Here is a 21,163-nt window from a genome sequence, read left to right as displayed (position 1 = left end):
AGCAGATCAATGTATAACAAGATCCAATGACTGGAAATTAAAAAAGAGACAAATTCAAACTGTAAATAAGGCATAATTTTTTAATAGTGAGGATAATTTACCATTGGTAAGTTTACCAAAATTTGTGTTGGATTCTCCATCATTGGCAATTTTAAAATCAAAATTGGATTTTTTTTTCTAAAAGATATGCTCTAGTTCAAATAGGAATTAATTCAGGGAATTTCTATATCCTGGGTTATACAGGAGGTGAGATTTTATGACCACAGTGCTCCCTTCTGGATTTATAATCTATGAATAAAACAGACAGCCATTTATTCCAATATACATGGTTGATTATTTTGGCAATATACAGAAGTCTGAGAGAACAATAGCTTTCAGAACATTTACCTTCTTTCAGAGTTATCACTAGCAATTAATACTAATGGGCAGTTCATGCAAACATTTTATATCCTCCATTAGACTCTTTTTACATTTCTTTCCTTTTGGTGCCAAAGTCACCAGTTTCTTTCCTAGCACAATACATTTTTGCTTTTTGACCCCCACAACACTGAATATCACATGTTTCTGAAACTGTTTCTGAACCCAGTTTTGAGATGCTGATTCATCCTTGACTGCCAAAGCAACTAATTGCCAATTAAGAAACTCAAGGTAACAAAATTTCACCCTAATAGGCAGACTATTCAGTCTGATTTGATATCAAGAAAAGCAGTTGCAGCAAGAAGTTTCTGAAAAATGTCATGGCTGCCCCTTTATGAACATAGAGAACCTGCTGGAAATTGTCATCTTGTTTTTGAAAAAGACAGAAAGCTTGTTGTGTAATGTGAAGACTCTGAACGAGTCAGAAATAATTAACAGAAAGCAATATGGGTTTATCCAATGCAGATCTGGAGGAGCCTGGATGTATTTAATGACTCTCCTTATGACTTTTTATTCATTTTAATTATTACTATTTCAAATGGTAACTTTGCATCCAGGATCCAATCTCCTTGAATGAGATTGGGACCTTTGCCATTTTTTCTGTTAACTTGAGAGGTCTTTTGGTGATGAAAGCTTTTAGCAGTTCTTAAAATGAAACAGTTCAAAGATATTTTTAGTTAAGGTGTCTTTCTATGGTGAGTAGTCCTCCACATTTCTCCATTATTGAGAGTTTGGATTTAATAAATTGAAGTTTTATTTAAGGAAGACAATCAAGCAATAGTTAATACAGCACTATATTTGATACAGAAAAGGAAACACAGGTACCAAATCTGATGCTGGAGACTGACTGACTCCCTACAACTCACCTCTTATATACTGTTTTAAACAAAGAAAAATCCTTTATCTTTCTTGATTTTATTTTGAATCAATAAGCCAATAATATTTGCAACCAATTTATTAATGCTAGGACCATATATGACAACAATTAGGTCTTAATACTTAGACTTTAATCCATACATTAATATTTTGCTGATACATTGATTATAGATCACACCTGCTATATGACATGTTTCTTGACCATTTTGTCAATTACTAAATCTATCAGTTAGATCATTTATGAGCACCTCTTATCAGTTAGATGATTTTGTCCATTATAACATACATCTATAACAGCAGGCATCTTTTTATATTAGGTCTGTTCATAGAATAGAATATCAAGGTTGGAAGGGACCTCAGGAGATCATCTAGTCCAACCCCCTGCTCAAAGCAGGACAAATCCCCAGACAGGTTTTTTTTTACCCCAGTTCCCTAAATGGCTCCCTCAAGGATTGAACTCACAACCCTCAGTTTAGCAGGCTAATGCTCAAACCACTGAGTGTGTGGTCACAGAAAAGAGACAAAGACAATTGACCATTGATTTCTTTTCATGGTATCTGGTTTACATAATTGATAAGTTAAAGACATCTGTTCAAAGATCCACTATTTTATCAATTACAAAAGATATCTGTACCTAAGTCATTATGACAGAAATCATCTGTTGGAGCAATTCCTGACAAGCTAAAAGCATCTTTTGATAGATTATCATCTTATTAGTTACATTAAATACCTGCCCCATATAGGTTACAATTGGTTCCTTTCTGGACATTTCCCTAAGGGTCAAGAATTTAGAGTACAAAGAATGCTTGATCCATTATTTAATAACATGCTAAGGTCCAGATAACATTCAGCTTATTGATAACACATTAGGGTCAGATAAAGTTCAGAGTAAAATAGAGTGGATAATAAAATACAGGCCTGCTAGGGCAAAGACATTCATTTATCCAGAACACAACCCTTTTGATGTTAAAGCTTAGTCAGCACCCACAGTCAACACAGAAAAGATTCTGGGATGTCTGGTCAAGAAATCATGAAAGTTAATATAAAAAGAATAATACATTAATATTACTAACACTATTTCTGCCATTGTTTGACTGAAACAAACAATATATATATATATATATAGACTTCTCTTCCCCTGCCCCCTCTCCCCCCAATTTCCCTCCCTCCCCTGCCTCCCCTCCCGCACCCAATGAGGTTGGCAGAGTTGTCTTTAATGTTAAGACTACTAGGTTCAACAAGAAGAGTTATTAACAGAATTGGCTGGTATCATCTGGGGACTAGATTTAGGGCTGTTTGAAATGGGAAATGTATGTTCATTAGACAGGTGGAGTTGTTTTTAAAAGACAGATAATTTAAAGTCTGGTAGCAACACTGGGTGTTACCACTGAGTGGGGAAGGAAGAGAGGTTTGATTCTCGGCCCTGGCCTTTTACATCACAAGAGGAGGGATGTGAGCTTAGCCCCATAAGGAATGAAGGATCTGTTGTCACACAGTGGTAACTACTCCCACCCCTCTCCAAGCCCTAAAGGAGTGAGTTCGATGGAATCTGAAGGGAATCTCATTCCATCTGGTAGAGTGGGGAACAATTTAGTTATGTGGGGGGAACAATTATTGAAAGTGTGCAAGGAAATGCTGAGGATTCTGGGCCAATTCTGATGTTATTTACACAGGTTTTATGTTGGTTTCAGAGTAGCAGCCATGTTAGTCTGTATCCGCAAAAAGAACAGGAGTACTTGTGGCACCTTAGAGACTAACAAGTTTATTAAAGCATAAGCTTTCGTGGACTACAGCCCACTTCTTCGGATGCATATAGAGTGGAACATATATTGAGGAGATATATATACACACATACAGAGAGCATGAACAGGTGGGAGTTGTCTTACCAACTCTGAGAGGCCAATTAAGTAAGAGAAAAAAAACTTTTGAAGTGATAATCAAGATAGCCCAGTACAGACAGTTTGATAAAAAGTGTGAGAATACTTACAAGGGGAGATAGATTCAATGTTTGTAATGGCTCAGCCATTCCCAGTCCTTGTTCAATCCTGAGTTGAATGTATCTAGTTTGCATATCAATTTCAGCTCAGCAGTCTCTCATTGGAGTCTGTTTTTGAAGTTTTTCTGTTGTAAGACAGCCACCCGCAGGTCTGTCATTGAATGGCCAGACAGGTTAAAGTGTTCTCCCACTGGTTTTTGAGTATTATGATTCCTGATGTCAGATTTGTGTCCATTAATTCTTTTGCGTAGAGACTGTCCGGTTTGGCCAATGTACATGGCAGTGGGGCATTGCTGGCACATGATGGCATATATCACATTGGTAGATGTGCAGGAGGGCATATATCACATTGGTAGATGTGCAGATGTGAACGAGCCCCTGATGTCACCTTCAGCCCCCAACTAAAACCTCTCCAGCGCATCATCAGAGATCTACAACCTATCCAGAAAGATGATCCTTTACTCTCACAGATCTTGGGAGACAGACCTATCCTCGCATACAGACAACCCCCCAACCTAAAGCAAATACTCACCAGCAACCACACATCACTGAACAAAAACACTGACCCAGGAACCTATCCTTGTAACAAAGCCCGATGCCAACTCTGTCCACATATCTATTCAAGTGACATCTTCATAGAACCTAATAACATCAGCCATACCATCAGGGGCTCGTTCACTAGTAATTTATTGACAAGATGTTTACACAACCACTGAGCTAAATCACCTTGTGTTATGCTCTTTTAGGAGCTTACAAGTTAAGTAGAATTCTATTTAATAGATATCTACCTGTCCATATTTTTTCTTTAAACATGTTCACATAAGGGGAAATTTATCCTGTGCAACAGGCAAACACAGGCCCATGCACCATTTAAGTCCCACTGACTCCCTCAAGAAACAACTTTTATAGGCTTCATCCCCCTTTTCACAGAAGTATTTCATCCAAAGAGACAAATCCTGAAGTTTTTACTCCTCGCTTACTCAAACAAAACACCACGTGGACTAAACCCTGAAGTCCTGCTCCAGGGTTTACTCATTCATCTGAGTGAAAACTGAGGCCCGGATCCACAAAGGGACTGAGGCACCTAAAGTCGAGATATAGACTGTGATCCATAACGCCCCCCACCCCCCGCAATCAACTGCCACTTAACCCTGTAGGTGCCTAAACTTACTTGGCACCTAAATTATTGCTTTAAAAGCCTGCTAGGCAGCTAAATTTCTGCCTCCCCTCCCCCTACCCCGCCAAGCACACTGCTGACTCAGGTACCTGGATGCCTATTTCATGCCTAAGCACCAGTGCCATTTTCAAGCTAGGTGAAGAAAGACATTGTCCTGCCTATCTCAACTGAGGTGGCTGATGTGGTACAGTAGAACCTCAGAGTTACGAACACTAGAGTTACGAACTAACCAGTCAACCACACACTCCATTTGGAACCAGAAATATGCAATCAGGCAGCAACAGAGACAAAAAACAAAACAAAAGGCAAATATAGTACAGTACTCTGTTAAAAGCAAACTATTAAAAAAATAAAGTGAAAGCATCATTTTTTCTTCTGAATAGTAAAGTTTCAAAGCTGTATTAACTTGTTCAGTTGTAAACTTTTGAAAGAACAACCATTATGTTTTGTTCAGAGTTACGAACATTTAAGAGTTACAAACAACCTCAATTCCCGAGGTGTTCATAACTCTGAGGTTCTAGCGTAGGTATCCACTCAGCATGCCTAATTCAACACAAGATAGTTGGGGCGAAAGAAGTCAGCCTCCCTTATAACCTTCAGCACAGTGGTTAGGGTACTTACCTAGGATGTAGGAAACCCCAGTGCAATATCCCCTCTGCCTGATAAGGAAAAAGAATTAATGGGGGTTTCATTCTCAGGTGAGTGCCCTAACCACTGGACTATGGCATATTCTGATGTGGGTCTCTCATGTGGAAGCCATGCTGCTTTGTACTGAAAAAAAAACAAACACTGATCCAGATACTGAGTGAAAATGATTCCATAATCTAGTAGTTAGGGCTCTTAGCTGAGAAGTGGGGAGCCCCTGTTCAAATATCTTCTCATTGGGTAGAGAGGGGAATAGACTCCTACAGACCAGGTAAGTGGTCTAAACACTGGGCTAAAGATTATAAAGTAATCCTCCTCCGCCTCCTCTTCCTCCTAGTCTGACTATTTTGTGTGGAGTTAGGCATGAGCTGCTGCCGTTCTTGCAAGAAACAGTTTAGGACCCTGGCTTCAGGAGAGAGGGTCCCAGTTGTGGACTGCAAGCAGAGATAGACACCTCCTCGTAGCCCAGACCTAAGGTGCCTAAGTCCCTGAGAGGGGTGGGACTTAGGACATACTCCTCTCTTCAGCATTTCCCATTGGACACCAACCTAGCATGCTAGCTTTTGTGGATCCCACTCTCAGGTGCCTAACTCTCCCCATTCATTGTAGAGAGAACCTACACACTTAACCCAAGGTCTGAGGATTCCACCTGGTGGCTAAAAGTTAGGTGTTGCAATGCTCAACATTGCAATTACTAAGTCCCTTTACGGCTTTTGGCCTCAGTAAATATTGAGTAAAACCTGGGTTAGATCCACAAGGTTAGGCCCATTGACTTTATTGAAACTAATGGGTCTTTTTGCTAGAAAAAGTGTAAAACAGAGTAAAATGCTAGGATTTCATCCAAAGTATATAAATTAACAATTATTATGTGACTTTTATAGTAATTTAATGGATAAAAATAATCCTGTATCCATTTACCCCGTAATGGTTTTGTAATTAGTTAGTAAATTACCTATTATGTTGAAATACTCCTGATTCTAGAATTAGACTGTCACTACTTATTAACTACCATGGACCTGCATCTGAAGTTCTTATTCAGGCAATACACTCACTTGTGGAATGAGGATCCATGCAGTGAGAGTAAGGGTCTCAGAACGTGGCTCTGTATTATTTGCAATTTCCATAGCAATAAGAAGAATTTGCATGATATTTGTACCTTGCAACTTTGAAAGTGTCACCTATTTATGGAGTTATCACATGATTATTTGTGTTTTGTAAAATAAGGAAATCCATAATTTTGAATATATTCTTTGTAGGCAGAAGAGTAATGAGTGCTTGGGTAGAACAAATTAGTACACTTTATGTTAATGGAGCAATTATTTATTACTCGTTAAAAAGCTATTAGTAAAAGACTGTTGTTATTTATGATAAGCAATAATCAGCATGCTGGTAAAACAGTTGGCAATAGAAATTAGTAAGTAATAATATTTATTAGTTGAAAAGTATCTGAATCCATCTGAAAAAGAGTGTTCTCCATATGCCTCAGCAAAGAAATATTTGGTACATGTGTTCAGAGTGGTGACAATTTAAAAAAATACTTTTATTAATCTGTTATTTATGAAAATTAAAGCATTTGCATGCATCAATGTACATTGTTTTCCTTCATAGCTCATATTATAGAACTACTGTATCTGCCATTTGGATGAACATGTTGCCTTTAATTCCTACAGAAAAGTGAGCTCTTTTGATTATTATCCTCCATCCATCTAATTGCGGTGCTATGCTTCCATTTACTAAGTGCACAGAAAAACTTTCCATCCTATTTCAAACATCTTCTTTGGGTCACTTATATTTATGCATCTTTTTGGGAAAGGGTAAAAAGCTCCTTGTTTTTGACTTACATGAAAATATTATAAATTAGTGGTTTTCACCTTTTCCATACTGGGATACCCTTTGTAATACAGAGACATCCCCTGCCATGCAGCAGAGATCTAGTTAGGAAACTTTCCCTCTTCCATTTAGCAGTATAAGAAAAGTAGAATAGCATAATCCCCCAATCTCGGTTCATACCTCTGCCACCCTCCCAGGAAATGGGATGCTCAGGTTGAGAATCCATATCGTAGAGTAATAATCATATAGTCATTGATTTTAAGGCCAGAAAGGACCATCAGGTCATCTAAACTGACCTTCTGTATGTCATAGGCCACCAATACTGCCCAGCATTCTCACACTAAACCAACCACCAAGCTACACTTTCAGGCTGTCTGCAGGTTCAGACAGGCATCACTCTGCTGGTTTAAGCTCAGTTCATGTTTCTGAGGTAATTTCTGAAACAAAAATGGATAGGAATGATAGTTTTAAATGAAAGGGCTAGAAAAGGGGGAAGGAGATGGTCTCAATTCTCCTGAAACTTATTTTCAAACTCTACATTTAGAACCTCTGTTATAAAAACTATTTACGGCACTGTCAATGTTGCTGTGCTCCTTCTGCATGGATAGGAACACTGTGCCCCTCACTCCTGGGATGTGGCTGAAGAGCATACAGTGTAAAATAAAAGGGAAGGGAAGGGGCATACAGAGATGGTTGAAAACCATCTTTGCAATTCCCAGTCATGCACCAGTTGTGTGCTAATCAATTCTCCTGGCATAAGTGAGAGTAGCCTTAAGGCTCTTCTAACTGAGAACAGCTGCCACTGGCCCCCAAAAGTTTGAAAAGCTGAAAAAATGTGTTGAATACAATTTCTTGTTGCAAATTTTTAGTTCTATCTCAGTTTTAATCTGAGCATTCCATATCTATTGAGTTTACAAAACTGAGCTAGCAATCTCATGAGACCTGGCTTCCTCATCATATTTCCATGCTTCTACTTGGGCTGGAAAAAACATGTGGAATAGCTCTCCCATGTGATATTTCATCACTTCTACTTTTGATTGGTTCCAACTGGAATCTAGAAGTAAAGAAATGAGAAAATTGGTGAAATAAAATGAGAAAAAATATTTTTTTTCCAATCATAAAAAGTTCAAGCTTATTTAGCTAGTGTCAGCAATGCCAGAGGAATTTATTTTTATCCCCTTAGCTCTTAGTTTAAATAGAAAGAGGGGGTGAAAGTGAAAAAATGTTGATATAGTGGAAGATAATGAGGCATAATTATAACCAGAGAAAACAGTTGAAGACACAGTTTATGAACATGACTTGCTTTGCTAAATGAATTAATCCAAAAGAAGCAGCAATTTTATATCAGCCCTGTGACTGAGATAGGAAAATTTTGATACAATAATTTGCAATTATTTTTCAGATGATTTGCACTAAAAATAATTGTTTCATGTCTTGTTCTAGACAGGAGTACTTGTGGCACCTTAGAGACTAACAAATTTATTAGAGCATAAGCTTTCGTGGGCTACAGCCCACTTCTTCGGATGCATGTAGCCCACGAAAGCTTATGCTCTAATAAATTTGTTAGTCTCTAAGGTGCCACAAGTACTCCTGTTATTTTTGCGGATACAGACTAACACGGCTGCTACTCTGAAACTTGTTCTAGACAAAAATCTTTTGAAAAATAAAATTAAGGGGGAAAATAGCTACTTAAAAATGTTTGATGGATACAGAAAAGAATACTAGCTTGTCTTAGGAGATGATGAGCTTCTCTTGGGAATAAATGCACCATGGACATTGTGTTAAGTAGTACTTCCTTAAATTTGTTGTCAACTTGCTACCTATTAATTTCATCAGGGACCTCTGGTTCTTGGGTTATGAAAAGGGATAAATAACACTTCCTTACTCACTTTCTCCACACCATTCATGATTTTATAGATTTCTATCATATTCCCCCCACCACCCAAGTCACTTATTTTCCAAGCTGACCAGTCTCAATCTTTTTCAGCTCTCCTCATATGGAAGCTGTTCCATACCCCAATCATTTTTGTTGACCTCTGCACTTTTCCCAATTCTCATATATCTTTTTTGAGATGAGATGACCAGAACTGCATGTAATATTGTATGTATAATTGGGATTATGTTTTCCAATGTGCAACACTTTGCAGTTATCAGCACTGAATTTAATCTGCCATTTTCTTGTCCAGTCACTCAGTTTTGTGATATCCCTTTGTAACTCTTCACAGTTTGCTTTGGATGTAACTAGCTTGAGTTATTTTGTGTCATCTACAAACTTCGCCACCACTCTGTTATCCACTTTTACAGATCATTTATCGTATGTTGAACAGCACTGGTCCCAGGACAGATCCTTGGGGGATCCTGCTATTTACCTGTCTACATTGTGAAAACTGGCCATTTATTGCTACCCTTTGTTTCCTGTCTTTTAACCAATTACTGATCCATGAGATGACTTTCCGCTCTTATGCCATAACTGATTACTTTGCTTAACAGCCTTTGGTAAGGGGCCCTTGTCAAAGTCTTTCTAAAAGTCCAAGTACACTATATCCACTGGATCACCCATGTCCACATACCTGTTGAAACCCTCAAATAATTCTGATAGATTGGTGAGGCATAATTTCCCTTTACTAAAGCCATGTTGACTCTTCTCCAACATACCATGTTCATCTGTGTGTCTAATAATTCTATACTTTAGCATAGTTTCAACCAATTTGCCTGGTAGTTAAGTTTATCAGCCTGTAATTACCAACTTTGTCTCTGGAGTCTGTTATAAAAAAATGGTGTCACATTAGCTATCCTCTAGTCATCTAGTATAGAAGCTGATTTAAGTGGCAAGTTACATGCCATAATTAGTAGTTCTGCAATTTCACATATGAGTTCCTTCAGATCTCTTGAGTGAATACCTCTTGGTTCTGATGACTTATTACTGTTTAATTTATCAATTTGTTCCAAAACTACCTCTACTGACACCTCAATCTTGTTCTGTTCCTCAGATTTGTCACCTAAAGAGAATGGCTCAGGTGTGGGAATCTCTCTCACATCTTCTGCAGTGAAGATCAATTAAGATAATTCATTTTGCTTGTCTGCAATCACCTTCTTGTGAATATGCATTATGATATAGTCCTCACTCTTGTCCATTCATAGTCTTCCCCCACCCACTTGTTCCTATTCTCAGTCTCAGCCACTCTTGCCCAGACAGTCTCAGCCACTCTCCCTCCCACCAGCTCCTACTCACAGTCTCCCCGCAGCTCATTGTCCCCCAGTCTACTCCATTTATCTTCCTTTATTTCATCTGGCTATCCACCCTGCGCCCTTGCATTGTAATCAAGAGTTTCGTCCTTCATACTGCTTGGGTGCCAGCAGATGGAGCACTGAGAGCACAGGAGAGAGTCTACATGCTCTCAAATCTGATGTCTGGTGCCACACTGCCATGCAACAGCTGGAAACAGCAATTGCAGGAAAAGTCATGCTCAGCCCCTGCAGCTCATGCCCCTCTGACTGGCATACCAGAGCTGTCAGGGGATGAAGTATGCTCATGTGGAGAGACTCTTCAAACACTTTAGCTGCCATACTCTAATAAGTCTACTAAAGGTATAGTTTGTCAGGAAGTGGATTTTGTGTAATGGATAGGCCTTTTGCTGTTGCTATGAAAGCACCCAAATTTTGCCAAGAAAATCTAAGCTTTTGCTCCAAAACATGGACGCACTAATGCTTCTTAATGAAACCAGTGTAGGACTAAAAACACAAAACAAAAAACTGTGGGCAAATCAACTTATTTTTCTCTAATATTGTTAGAAACATCTAAACCATTTTTGCTGAAGCTTTCAAATAAATTCAAAAGATATTTTCTATCTTATTATCTATCTCTTTCTTAATGATTCCCAACATTCTGTTTGTGGCAGTCAACAAAGTGAACAGAATGTTGGGAATCATTAAGAAAGGGATTGATAATAAGATAGAAAATATCATATTGCCTCTATATAAATCCATGATATGCCCACATCTTGAATACTGCCTGCAGTTTTGGTCACCCCATCTCAAAAAAGAGATATTGGAATTGGAAAAGATTCAAAAAAGGGCAACAAAAATTATTAGAGGTATGGAACAGCTTCCATATGAGGAGAGATTAATAAGACTGGGACTTTTCAGCTTGGAAAAGAGACCACTACAGGGGGGATATGATATGATAGAGGTCTATAAAATCATGACTGGTGTGGAGAAAACAAATAGGGAAGCGTCATTTACTCCTTCTCATAACACACAAACTAGGGGTCACCAAATGAAATTAATAGGCAGCAGATTTAAAATAAACAAAAGGAAGTACTTCTTCATACAATGCACAGTCAACCTGTGAAACTCATTGCCAGGGGATGTTGTGAAGGCCAAGACTATAACAGGGTTCAAAAAAGAACTAAATAAGTTAATGGAGAATAGGTCAATCAACAGCTAGTAGCCAGGGCCATAAGCTGGGAATGGCCAACAAGGAATGGATCACTTGATTATTACCCATTCTGTTCATTTCCTTTGGGACACTTGGTATTGGGCACTGTTGGAAAACAGGATATTGGGCTAGATGGACCTTTGGTCTGACCCAGTATGGCCGTTCTTATGTTCTTATGTTAACCCGAGACAGACACCCAGCATGGGAAATTTTAGCCCAAATGGTTAAAGTTTGGCAACGTTATAATCAATTAAAATTAAGGTCTGAATGTGAGAAGTGTTGAGTGATCTTAATGATAGGAAGTGCTATGCACTTTGCTTACAATTAGTATAACTGAGAGCACAATAGGGTCCATGGGTTTCATGTAACTGTCTATGGTCCTGATGCAGCAAAGAAACAAGATGCATCAAATGTCACTGTTTTATTACTGGATTTTCTTTCATCTCTTCCCCCATCATCACAAAGTCTATGATATGTAAAGTTTCAGGCAATGATCTTTTGTTTGTATTTGTCTGTAGAGCATACAGTATCTTTAAGGGGATATACAAATTATTTAATCAATAATTAAAATAAGTAGAAAACTTTATAATTAATATCACATTCTAAGTTGCCATGAGGTGTTACCATTTCTCTGAAAATCTTCTCTCTCATGTGGACAGATTACACTGCTCTACAGCCAAAATGCTTCTGAAATAAATGTAGTCAAACTTTACTAATTCTGGGTCACTGAGAACAAAAATGATGCTTAAAATTGTTGATTGACTGTAGTTTTCAAGATATGCTATTGGGTCAGTATATATGACCCTTGACTTGGGAATGGCAGAGGATAAGTGAGTTATAAAGGGAAACCAGAAATGACTAAAATACGTCTTTGACTGGATCTATGAATAAATCTATGACTGGGTTTGGACAATACTTGCTTTTTAGGCAAAACAATGAATGATGCAATCTGAAGCTGGTATTGCATCATACATGATGTGAATTGCATCATGTTATTCCTAGAAGTCATGGATGATGCAATCATAACGAAGCTTACATCACTCTGCTGAACAAATTGCCCTCTATCAGCTCTAGAAATCATACAGTGTTGTGCTCTCCTATTTGTCAGTTTTTGATTTTGCAAAGGGACACATTTCTGTTTAGCCAAAGTGAGCAGAGATGCCTCATACTTGTGTGAACAGTGCAGATAACTTCTGCTATGTTTGTGGTGAAGTGACTTTTGCATCACAAAAGCGCAGTATAACCACTATGGTTAAGAAAGCCTATCACCTTTACTTTGGCTGCAAAATTGGAGATCAGGACAAGAGGTGGGCCCCACACATATGCTGCAACACTTGTGCAACAAATCTTCGCCAGTGGTTGAACAGGAAAAGGAAATCTATGCCTTTTGCAGTGCCAATGATTTGGTGAGAACCAACAGATCATACCAGCAATTGCTACTTCTGCATGGTGCCTCCAGTTGGGAAAGGTGTGTCAAAGAAGAAAAAGTGGACTGTGCATTATCCAAACATTCCATCAGCTATACGCCCAATACTCCACGGAGAAGGACTGCCGGTTCCTGATGCACCAGAATCATTCTCATTTGAGTCAGACGAGGAAGAGGAAGAGGATGAAACTTCTGGTCCTGAATCATCAATGTCACAGGATCCACATTTTCTCCCATCCTTCTCCTCTGAACCATACCTCATAACACAAGGTGAACTGAATGACCTTGTCAGTGATTTGGAACTACCCAAGAGTAAGGGAGAGCTGTTGGGCTCCAGATTACAGCAGTGGAATCTCCTGGCAGGTGATGTTAGGATTTCCATGTTCGGTGACCATCAAAAGGATCTTGTCCCATTCTCCTTCATCCAGATGAGTGGAGACTGTTCATTGAGTCATCAAAGACGAGTCTTAAAGCTGTTTTACTGCAAAATAGCAATGTTTTGCCATCAATTCCAGTCGGTCATGCAGTCCATATGAAGGAAACCTATGACAACATGAAACAACTTTTGAAGTGCATAAACTATGACCAACATCAGTGGCAGCTTTGTGGCGATTTGAAGGTTGTTGCTCTCTTGCTTGGTCTGCAGACTGGATACACAAAGTACTGCTGTTTTCTCTGCAAATGGGATAGTCGTGCAAGAGATTCCCACTACATCAAGAAAGATTGGCCACTCCGACAGTCATTGGAGCCTGGGAGGAAAAGTGTTCAGCATCCACCACTTGTTGAATCAAGGAAGATTTTGTTACCACCCTTATACATCAAGCTGGGTCTGATGAAGAACTTTGTCAAGGCCATTGACAAAACACAAGCAGCTTTCAAGTACCTCCATGGAAAATTGCCAAGGTTAAGTGAAGCTAAGATAAGGGAAGGTGTCTTTGATGGTCCTCAGATTCGTGAACTTCTTTGAGATGATGCATTTGACCATGCACTGCGTGGCAAGGAAAAGACGGCATGGAAAGCCTTCCAGTTAGTGGCAATACATTTTCACGGAAACAACAAGGCATACAAAAGCCTTGGTTGCAACATGTCACTAAAGATACATTTTTTGCACTCTCATCTAGATTTTTTTCCACCAAACTGCGGAGCAGTGAGAGACGAGGACGGCGAGCGATTTCACCAGGACATTGCAACAATGGAGAAACGCTATCAGGGCAAATGGAGCCCATCAATGCTTGCAGACTATTGCTGGACAGTGACAAGAGATGCTCCATTTAATGAATACAAGAGACAAGCCAAGAAGCGCCGAGTAGACACTGAATAGGACTAAACTATGTACATAATGACAGGTTTCAGAGTAACAGCCGTGTTAGTCTGTATCCGCAAAAAGAACAGGAGTACTTGTGGCACCTTAGAGACTAACAAATTTATTAGAGCATAAGCTTTCGTGGAGCCACAAGTACTCCTGTTCTTTTTATGTACATAATAGTTTTTTGCCTTTTGTTTAATAATACATTTTATTTATATAACCCTTTTGCTGATTTTTAAAGTGTTACATAAACAGGACAGGTGAAATATTATCATGTAAAGCAACCATAAACATATGAAAAGACCTAGGTTTACAATTTATGATTAAAACTCTACTATCAATGCAATATACATAGACATAAAATGTAAAAACTTAAATATCTTAGAAACAGTAGGCAGTTATTTTAATTGTCATATTTGAATTCAGCACATCAAAATACATAATAAATAGCACATTTTATCTCTGAAGCAGACGACGTCTCAAAAATTGTAGACCAGTGTTATCTAGATATAGAGAAAAAATGAACAACTCGAGCACTATGTTACCTCTCAGCAAACAGATCCCCAAAACATCCTGCCTCACAACTGGAGTATTAAGCAAATTCAATTAAACAAAATAATAAAATACCATGTACATAGAATTTCAAACCACAGTAACCTTGTCTAAAATGGCATTTCTTATTAATACAAATTGAATGGGTGACCATTTGTATAAAATTATAAACTACATCCTTAATTTGAAAAGTAACATATGCTCCCTACACAATAACAGATACACTATTAAATTATAGACTCATTGGGGTTTGGATCATCGCAAGGTTGTTTCAGTATTTCTAAGTCATCTCTGTCTACTGAGTGCCAAGCAATTTCCCTTTTCTTAAAATTTCTCCTTAAAACAATCAACACTGCTGAGCCAGAAGAGCTATAGGAAAGTAAGCTAGTTTCTATTCTGGCTTGCACATGATTAGAGTTGTTAGCTTACTTTAGCACAGCTAAATTCTGTCTTCATCTACAATTATAGAAACCCCCACTGAGAAAAAGATTTGCACAGATTCCAGTGAAAGCAGAATATGAAGACAGTTGTATTGTACAGGTATAAATATGGAACAACAGAAAGAGGCCTCTATCATCTTTATTACTGGTGTTGGATAAGCAAGAAAGGACCTATCTTGACTTTCAGACCCCAGGATGAATATGTATTGCTGGCAATTATAAAACAAAACATTTTACTTGTAAACGAATCGCATTTGACTGCAAGCTACTTACAGTCAATAAACCTGGAGCCAATGTAATTTTTATTGTCCTTTTTCAGATTAGAACCACGCTGTTATCTTATTCCTGTAACTATAGTTTATGGTTTATTTTTGATCTCTCACATAAACAAGAGTTCTTCTAAAACAAAACAGTTGTAGGTTGCTGTTATAGCATGACAAAATGGAGACCTAACAATAGGTTATTAAAGGAAAGAATCCTATTGTCTTGAAGGGCATTTGATTATAATCATTATTTATTTGTATTGTGGTAATACTCAGAGCCCCATTCAGGATGGGGGTCTCTTTGTGCTAGGCCCCATCCAGTGCAATCTACGCTGGATCATGGGTCTAATGCGAAATAGAACTACAATAATATTTTCATGTGTAGTTTGCATGTGTCCCATATTGCTTAAGATTAGCTACACAGATAAGAATACTCATCAAGTTTGGCAAATTCATGTAACCCAAGGCTTTTAGTCTCAGCTGAATGGGTTGCCACTAGTCAGAGAAAGTATTGCATTCAATAAAGTCACATTAGGAGGCTTTTAAACTTTTTCTTCCTTCTTTCTCACAAAAATTATACTTGTCTTTCTGCTTTGTGAACCATCAAATAACCTGAAATAAAAGCACAATAAATAAATTAAACCTTATTGTCTTTTTTTTGTAAATAGAGGTGAACAATGTGCATCCTGTCTAGGTTCTAAATGTGCAACATGACACAACTTGGAAAGAAAGATCTGATGACTGATTCTTGGCTCATGTCCTATCCATTGCTGGCAGCTGCAAAAAGAAGTATGTTTTCAGCAGGCAAAAATTGACAGGAATACATAAGCTATGTTGGCAAGCGAGTTTGCACTTGGCCTTTAGCAGTTGGTGCATCAAGCTGATGGCTGCCAAAAATAAATTAAAACAAAATAAAATGTATTGAGCTTTTTTTAAAAGAAGAAAGAAGAAGAAGAAGAAGAAGAAGAAGAAGAAGAGATAGAAGTAAACACTGCAGTGGAACTAAAGTGCAGGGAGAACAATAATGTGGTAAACTATAAACAGTGGCAATAGCAACTATGGACTCTTTAATAGTCTGCTCTTGCTCCCACCTTGCTACACTCCAACATTGCTTTCCCTGTTCCAATGATAGACAGCTTGCCTCAATTAGTACCAGGCTCCTTTGCTCCCCACAAAGGATCGCTTTTCCTGATCACCTTGGGCAAACTAAGTCCACTTTTTTGTCCAGGAAAGCTGTACAAAGATGAGGGAAGCAGGAGGGCACATATTAATTGCAGCTGGCTCTCCACAGCCCAGGGAACTGGCAATAAGAGGAAACTTTTCTCTTCTTTTGTTCTGAACAAAAATCTCCTCAAGGTAGTTCCGGAAAAATGTATAAGTCCACATGCTAAAGAATAGTAGTGGTGACATTTAAAAAAAAAAATCTCCTGGGTGTTCTTGTAGGGAATGCTGTTGATTTGCTAGAGCAAGAGCCTGGGTTCTAATATAAGTTTTTACCAATGATTCCAAGATTCTTTTCCTGACCTTCCACTGACTCACAGTATGGTCACAGAAAAGTCATTTAGGATCATATTTGTAAAACTATTTGAGTGCCTAACTGTCACTGAAATCACTTGCATCTGAAGAAGTGAGGTTCTTACCCACGAAAGCTTATGCTCCCAATACTTCTGTTAGTCTTAAAGGTGCCACAGGACCCTCTGTTGCTTTTTATTGAAATCATTGGGAGTTAGGTGCCTAAATACCTTTACAAATCTGGACCTTAACCTCTTTGCTCCTTGAGTTTTCCCAGCTGCAAGATGGGTATAATGATTCAACCTACCTTATAGATAGTTGTGAGCTTTGAATTAATTTTTGCTGCTCCATTTAAGATCTTCAGATGAAAGGCATGAAGTAAATGTGCTGTAGTGTAGGCTGTGTGACTAAGACTAAAGTAGGGTCTTTAGTATGCTGTAAAAGGATTTGGCTTGGGGGAATAAGTCTATGGTACAACCATTTAGCTTTTATAGCTTCTGTCATGAAAACTCTATCTCAAAATGGTTTAAAGAATAAAAATATTCAAGCCAGTAGGTAGTAAGAATTACAGGAGAATGGCATAAAACAACAGGGAAGAGAGAAAAGATGTATTTTGAGACAATATTTGAAAAGGGATTGTGGTGATGACAGTGTATGGAGGCACAGAAAGAAGACATTTGCTGGATTAACAATGGGAGCAGGGAAAGGAGCACTAAGCAAGTGCAAGGGAATAGATTGTTTATTTTTTTCAAGTCAGTTGAGTTAGTCTGGTGTAGCTACATCATAATCTGGTTCTAGTCTGTGAAGTGGGTTTATGTTGGGCATTATTATTTAGTAGTGTGCGTTAGTGCCACCTGTGTGCTGAGTGTTTTCCAAATATCAAGGAAGTCACAGTTCCTGCTGCAAAATATGTATAGTCTAAAACACTAGAGGAGTGGTGAGAGAAAGGAATTCAACATGCAAATAAAGTGATCATGGGAAGAGGATAGACACACATCTGGGTTGTGACCCCTGGTGGGGGAGGTTACAGAATGTGTCCAGGGGTCATGGGAGGTTACACAAATAATGTAAAATTTTGCAAAGGAAAAAATCCATACATTTAAAGCAATACGAAATGGGTATGTAATGTGAGCCCTGTAATGGTGTGTCTTTTTATGGCCACCATGTTGTTGTAAACAGAGTCCCAGCTACTGTTGAGTGCAGATTGTGGGGGAGAGACGGAATGGTGTGCTTCTCTGAGATTACTATTAAACCTGAGAATCCTAATTCACAGTTCAGTGTAGACTTGTGCAGGACCTAGGTGTGTACAGCAGGCTGGTAGACACCCTGCCAGTAAAACAAAATTAAACCTGTATCAGTGTCTGATTCTGGATTTACCTTATAGAAAACTGCACACACCTCCTTTAAAAGCAGTAACGTAAGATACAAAGTGCAAGTACCACTGAGTTAGTTGTTTGTCTTGATATGATCAGCAAAGCCAGTATTTTGCAATGGAGAAATCTGTTTGCTATTGACACAAAGCAACACTTTTAAGAGGCTTTGATAGTACCCCTGCAGAAGATCATGAGAAAACACGTCACTGAACTGGAACACCTGATGAGTGAGCTAAATGCTAAGGCCTGAAGGCACTGCTGTGATGAGCCTCACATGACCATGTTTCCTACGCTGCCCAGTCATTTTTCCACTCAGCTCAGGACAAACGGTGATTCAGAAACATGGATTCTTTTATAAAAAGAACAGTGGTGAGCAGCTCCATTGACCACTCAGAAAGAAAAAAGGAATGCAGAAAGGCAATGGCAAATGTGTGATGTATGGTTTTACATTGACTTGATTCACAACTCCAGTCTACAATGTGTTCTGCAGTGCTGCTTGCAGTATGTCCTTAGCTGTATCTCTTTTATACTTTAAGCTCACTTTTTCAAACTTCACAATTATTTATTTCTGGTATGCTTGACGTTATAAAACATCACCTGCTTAGAAGTCTTAAGAAGTTTGTGATACATTTGAAGAAGGTCATCATTGCATAACTTTGGGAAACCTTGCTGTAAAATTCTTATCTATTCTTTCATCAAGACATATAATATTTTCTATAAAGAAATGAAAAACCGCAACACTATGGAATTTAACATTGAACAGGAATGAAGAATGTGCCCTCCAAAACCATTCAGAGTGCTTCTACTGAATGGCATAGCGCTGAATGTTTTTCATGCTAAGCTATTTTCTAGCCTATTTTTAAAACAAGCATTATGGTTGCCTGCAGGGCAATGCTAATATACCCTAAATGGAGTTTGCTATCCAGTTTTTGAGTTTACTAATCAGGTCAAGAGTTCTTGGAGGATGAATTCGCATCTGTTATAGAAACAGCAGGCTAAACTTGGTGTGGATTACTGAGGGGCCTGAATTCAATAGTTAAAGAATTTTTAAGAACTATGTCCTGATTATCTTTCTGGCACAACTGTGCTCAAAGGAAATCATCTTGTAATCTGAAGTATTAGATGTTTCACAGAAGAAAACACTAATGCAGAAAATAGGAACAGAATGGTTGAAGGCTTTCAGTCTTATACATTCAAAGTTGTATTCTATGATTAATTTTTTAATTTTTACAGACTGTGAGCCCAAAATTGGCATATGAAATTCTGTGGATCTCCTGTCATTATGGGCACAATTTTTGCACACAATGAGTGAAAACCTGGCTCCATTGAAATCAGTACCAAAATGATCACTAGATTTTGAAGACTTGTGCATGGTTTGTGCCCATTATCACATGCATATTTTACATTACCTAAAGCCATTCTTTTGCTGGATTATGTGCTAAATAAAATGCAAATTGAGAAATATTTTCTGTGAAAAATGTAGAAACAAACATATTTCCTTTTTTTGCAGAATTTAAACATTTTCAGTTTTAAAAAATGATCTTTTACTTTTCAGACAAAAACGGATTTTTTTTACTAACATTTTTATATTAATGAAAACGTTGGAAATTTTTGAACAAAACAAAAACATTCCAGAAAAAAATGAAATTTCAAATAAAAGATTATTTATAATTAAAAAAAAAAATTGAAAAATATTGACCAGCTCTGGTTTTATATATAAAACTCTGATAGTGATGGGACAGCAACCTTAAGACTGCAGAGGTACAGACAGCTCAGCAGTCATTGAGTGTCAAACCTGGGACCTTCAATCACCAAAAGTACAGACCTCCACTACTTTTGCTACAGGAAAGCTCTTTCGGCTGAGACCAAAGTGTAGGATGTTATAGTACAGGGGAGAAGCGGCGCCGGCGAGTGATGTGCTGGCTGCACCTTCTCGCCGCCCCCATTGGCCCGAGACGGTGAACCGCGGCCAGTGGGGGCTGCGATCAGCTGAACCTGCCACGTCAGCAGGTAAATAAAACTGGCCCGGCCCGCCAGGGTGCTTACCCTGGTGAGCCGCGTGCCGAACGTTGCCGACCCCCGTTATAGTAGGTAGGACTAGCCACTAGATGGAGACATCACACACGCTAAGACAGAGTATTACATACTGTATTATCAAGAGAAGGATTCTGAAGGAGATAGGATTGCTCAATATTTGGTCATAAGATATAGTAGATTGAATCCTGCTTAGTTCAAGAATGATCCAAATTATTACTATCTGATGCTGTTCAGTACGTTTGTGAAATGAGCTGATTAGTTTATTGTATTTATAGGCTTTTCTACAGTCCCCATCACCGTATTATCTGAGCACTTAACAAACATGAATGGATTTATCATCACAATAACCACTCCTGTGGGGCTGGAAAGTATTATTATCTCTATTTCACAGATGAGGCACTTGGGGAGAGAGGTTAAGTGATGTGCTGAAAAAAACACGTAGGGAATCTGTGGCTGAGCCATAAATAAAAGCTAGATCTCCTAAGTCCCAGTACAGGGCTTTAACCACAAAAAAACTCCTTCCTCCATGTATCTATTTTCTATTAACAGGTGATAACATCATAAGAACCACTACCACAGCTGTTACCCTAGGCAATCTCAGCAGTGAGTGGAGAGCAGGGGTGAAATCCTGGACTTCTTTGGGTTTCTCTTTCTCTTTTTTTTTTTTTTTTTTTTTTAATTGATTTCAATGGGACCAAGAATTTAAGTTTTTCTTTAAAAGTAGATCAATGTTTTGACACACAGGCATGGCATTATATGATAGTGTGCTGTTGTAGTATATGAGACTCTCAATGCATATGCTGTTTTCCTTTTTTCATAATAACATAATTTTTCAAAGGTTTCATTACGGTTGAGATTTCCCCCCACCATGCTCC

Source organism: Malaclemys terrapin, chromosome 4 (genome assembly GCF_027887155.1).
Source record: "Malaclemys terrapin pileata isolate rMalTer1 chromosome 4, rMalTer1.hap1, whole genome shotgun sequence".
NCBI lineage: Eukaryota > Metazoa > Chordata > Testudines > Emydidae > Malaclemys > Malaclemys terrapin.
The sequence above is the reverse complement of the archived record's forward strand: the minus strand, read 5'-3'. Positions refer to the sequence as shown.